Here is a 5,198-nt window from a genome sequence, read left to right as displayed (position 1 = left end):
CAATTGAAGTGCTACCCACTTTACTGCCTTTATTGTCAGATCCTCACATTTGAGCAAGTTTAATTTCTTTGTCACGTTCTTCTCACATTCTTCAGATTTATTTTCATCGAACCTTAGTGTTGACAGTTTAGTCTCTTCGGTCGGTGAATGTCGATGAATGTAGTAGGTAAGCCTAAGATCAAGATTTGATATGCATTCGGTAACTAGTTGACCCACACTGGATATTGGGGAAATAAACAATGAAGCCTTCCCATCGGAGCATCAATAATGAATACTTTTTCCATGCGTGCATCTCAGTATTATGCCTGGGTCAGCTTTGGTCATTCATTTTAGACCTGTTGTTGAATTTCAGTGAATGGAAGCCCTACTGTAGGTCAAGAACTTGACCTTAAGTCGCATTTGTCAAGAAACAATTGGTCACAATGTTCATCAAGAAGACACATTTTAGAGAAGCCAGAAGGGCCAATGAGAGCCTGTGGAAAGGTTGACCCACACACTAAAGTCAATGACACTTTGACAAACGATGAGCCTCAGCCTGCACGTTTTTGTGACATGTACACAAGTAGACATTAAAGTTGGCCAAACAGGAGAGCAATTTGCAAAAGGCAGCAACTCCGACAAGTGAGGAGGAAAATATTGATATGGCCGTATGGTGCCACATTTGCACGTGTGTCTCTTGAGAGAGGACAAAGGAGAGAGGCTTCCAAGTCTGGGTTTGTTTCAGCTTGTTGTACCTACTGTGCTTCTACTCAACTTCTGCTTGTGTACACAATTTACAAAACGGCCCGACTGGTATGGCATTAATATAGATATGCCTTCGCTAATGAAGAGCTACAGTAGCAGAGTTATGGGGCAGATTCTAGGTGGTTGACAGGTGTGTAGCGTCTATTTTATGCAGCTTAATGTTATGTTGTAGACAGCCTTGGAGTTACACTAGTTGCTTGAATTTACATTTTTTGGTGCTGCAAGACCTCATTTAAATAAAAAAAAATCTCCCCAATTTTGTGGTATCCAATTGGTAGTTACTGTCTTGTCTCATCACTGCAACTCCCGTACGGACTCCGGAGAGGCAAAGGTCAAGAGCCATGCATCCTCCGAAACACGACCCTAACCAAGCTGCACTGCTTGACACAATGCCCGCGTAACCTGGAAGCCAGCCACACCAATGTGTCGGAGGAAACACCATACACCTGGCGACCGTGTCAGCGTGCATGCGCCCGGCCTGCCATAGGAGTTGCTAGAGTGCGATGGGACAAGGACATCCCTGCCGGCCAAACCCTCCCCTAAACCAGACGACGGTGAGCCAATTGTGCGCCGCCCCATGGGTCTCCCGGTCGCAGCTTGGACTCGAACCAGGATCTCTAGTGGCACAGCTAGCAACTGCGATGCAGTGCCTTAGATCACTGCACCACTCGGGAGGCCCAAGACATCTCATTTAAGTGTGGAATTGTGCGGAACTCAGTCCAGTTTTAAACTTACTTTTGAAAGTTGTAAAAGTAGAATGCACAAGGTGCAATTTCCAAATCGGGAAGTGCATCATCAGTTCCTTTTGTCATGTTAGTCATTGCATACCTTAGAGAGCTATTTATAACTTGTCAGAAATGTCCAGATCAACTAGCTGTCGTGACTTTACTATCATTAACTGAAGACTGATAATTTTTATCAAAGATTCTCTGTAATTAGTTAGTATGCGATCAACTGATTGATCACGTAACTAATTAACCAGAAAGTCGGGGCACCAAGGAAAAATATCCAGATTACAAAGTTATCATTTCCTAAAATAACTTTTCAGATATTTTATCTGATCAATTAGTCTTCAAATTAATTAATGATTTACTTTACCTCATGTTAGTCTCATTCCAAACGTCGTAAACAAACAAACAAAGGTAAATGTAATGATAGGAGGATGTGCCCTAGTGGGCCAAACCGGCATGGCAGCTTGTTAGACAAAGGAGAGGTGAGGGTCGACTAAGAAGTCACTACAGAGTTAATAATTATAACAATTGCAATGCTAATCCTTTACACATGAACTCTCACTCAATCGGGAACAATTGCAATCAATATATATATATTTACGCTCAGTGTGTCGTCTTGATCGCTGGTGAAAAGTCTTTCTTTTGTAGAATTGTCAGTCTCTCTCCCTCTCTCTCTCTCTCTGTCTTGGTTAGAGGGGATAGTTCAAAGTGACATTTGTTATAGAATGGATGTTTCGGCGGTTGTCGTTCTTTGCGTTCAATGATACTGAATTCCTAGTTGCAGACTAGTAATTAATATCAAAGACTTGTTCTCATTCTGTCGGTATCGATAGTCTTAAGAGTTTAACCACGTTGTATGGTTAAAAAATTCTGCAATGGTCTACAACCGTTGTTCCCCTCCTAATGGAGAAAAACATGGTCTGGTGATAATTTCTCAAAGTTGGGTTTTATTCGGAATGGCAGGAAAGGGCTATCCCAGGATGTCTGACCCTAACTGGGCTCAGGGGCGGTCCTCTGATTTAGTTAACTCCAATCCCCTTTTTGAGTTTTCCTTCATCAAACAGTCCAAAATCATATTGTAAAATTGTGTAAACAGTATCATACTCACTCATTCATCTTATACAACAATTATATGTAAACCTCATATCTGACATAGCCCATGTCAGCTAACATTTTTTTATTTAAAAAAAATGTTTTTAGCCTGGGGGGAGGGGGGCTCGGGATGTTCTCCAATGCTGGAAGGAGGCCCCCAGAGTAAAAAGGTTTGGGACCCGCTGCTGTAGTCGACAGTACAGGTGAGATCGACTCTATACTACAACATTTTGGATTTGAGCTCAAATGTTTAATATGAGGCAAATGTACAGAATGTCACCTTTTATTTTCATACATATCTGTTGAATGAAAAGCACTTAATGCAGGGGTAGGCATTCCTGGATACTGGAGTGTCACAGGCCCCTTTCTGTTTTTGACTTAACTGACCTGGAAGACCAGGTGTGTTGAATTTAGGCAGTCATTGAACTGATCAATTAGCTCATTTGGTCAGGTGTGGTGCCTAGTTGGAACGGTACTCCAGGAAAACCTGGTTGGCTACCACTGACTTAATGTATCTAGTCGCCCCCATGTGAAGAAGTCATAGGTATTTGGACAAATATACTGATGGTATCATTAAGTATGACTCAGGGCCACTTTTTCCCATCTAACATGGTCATGGATTCTCGTAATCCTTTTGGGAGACCAGTCAGGCATATGCACAGTTTTTTGTGTGCCCTTAATTTACTGCTAATTGTAATTACAAATCAGTTATATAGGCAAAACATGATAGACCAGAGTATTATTTTTTTATTGAGTGTGCCTTCAGCCCTGTTTCTGGTTTTCCAGGATGTAAATGATTTATGTTTTTCTTGCTTTCCATGGATTATGACTCATTACTTGGGAATAATACATGTTTGTGATCCATATGGGTATTTTCTACTGAATGTATTAAAGTCACATTGGACTGGAACAAAATTTGTATGCAATGACGTATAAACAATGATTCATATGTACAGTGCATTTGGAAACTATTCAGACCCTTTTACTTTTTCAAAAATAAATTATGTTACAGTCTTATTCTATACTCTCAAGTTCTGTCAGGTTGGATGGGGAACATCGCTGCACAGCTATTATCAGATCTCTCCAGAGAAGTTTGATCAGGTTCAAGTCTGGGCTCTGGCTGGACCACTCAAGGACGGTCAGAGACTTGTCCCGAAGCCACTCCTGCGTTGTCTTGACTGTGTGCTTAGGGTCATTGTCCTCTTGGAAGGTAGACCTTTGCCCCAGTCTGAGGTCCTGAGCACTCTGGAGCAGGTTTTCATCAAAGATCTCTCTGTACTTTGCTCCATTCATCTTTCCCTCGATCCTGACAAGTGTCCCAGTCCCTGCCGCTGAAAAAACATCCCCACAGCATGATGCTGTTACCACCATACTTCACCGTAGGGATGGTGCCAGGTTTCCTCCAGACGTGACTCTTGGCATTCAGGACAAAGAGTTCAATCTTGATTTCATCAGACAAGAGAATCATGTCTCATGGTCTGAGAGTCTTTAGGTACCAAACTCCAAGTGGGTTGTCATGTGCCTTTTACTGAGCAGTGGCTTCTGTCTGGCCACTCTACCATAAAGGCCTGATTGGTGGAGTGCTGCAGAGATGGTTGTCCTTCTGGAAGGTTCTCCCATCTCCACAGAGGAACACTAGAGCACTGTCAGAGTGGCCATCGGGTTCTTGTTCACCACCCAAACCAAGGCACTTCTCCCACGATTGCTCAGTTTGGGCAGGCGGCCAGCTCCAGGAAGAGACTTGGTGGTTCCAAACTTCTTCCATTTAAGAATGATGGAGGACACTGTGTTCCTTGGGACCTTCAATGCTGCAGACATTTTTTGGTACCCTTCCCCAGATCTGTGCTTCAACACAATCCTGTCTTGGATCTCTATGGACAATTCCTTCAACCTCATGGCTTGGTTTTTGCTCTGACATGCACTGTCAATTTTGGGACCTTATACAGGTGTGTGCCTTTCCAAATCATGTCCAATTGAAATTACCACAGGTGGACTCCAATAAAGTTGTAGAAAATCCTCAAGGATAATCAATGGAAACTGGATGCATCTGAGGTCAATTTCGAGTCTCATAGCAAAGGGTCTGAATACTTATGTAAATAAGGTATTTCTGTTTTTCATTTTTAACGCATTTGTAAAAATGTCTAAAAACCTGTTTTCGCTTTGTCATAGGATATTGTGTGTAGATTGCTGAGTATTTTTTAAAATCCATTTTAGAATAAGGCTGTAACGTAATAAAATGTGGCACTGTATCTGTACAGTTGATGTCGGAAGTTTACATACACATAGATTGGAGTCATTAAAACTAGTTTTTAAACCACTCCACAAATTTCTTGATAACAAATTATAGTTTTGGCCAGTCGGTTAGGACATCTACTTTGTGCATGACACCAGTAATTTTTCCAACAATTGCTTACAGACAGATTATTTCAGTTATAATTCACTGTATCACAATTCCAGTGGGTCAGAAGTTTACATACACTAAGTTGACTGTGCCTTTAAACAGCTTGGAAAATTCCAGAAAATTATGTCATGGCTTTAGAAGCTTCTGATAGGTTAATTGACATAATTTGAGTCAATTGGAGGTGTACCTGTGGATGTATTTCAAGGCCTACCTTCAAACTCAGTGCCTCT

The sequence above is a fragment of the Oncorhynchus mykiss genome, chromosome 7 (assembly GCF_057628025.1).
Source record: "Oncorhynchus mykiss isolate SJ-2025 chromosome 7, ASM5762802v1, whole genome shotgun sequence".
NCBI classification, from domain to species: Eukaryota; Metazoa; Chordata; class Actinopteri; order Salmoniformes; family Salmonidae; genus Oncorhynchus; species Oncorhynchus mykiss.
The sequence above is the reverse complement of the archived record's forward strand: the minus strand, read 5'-3'. Positions refer to the sequence as shown.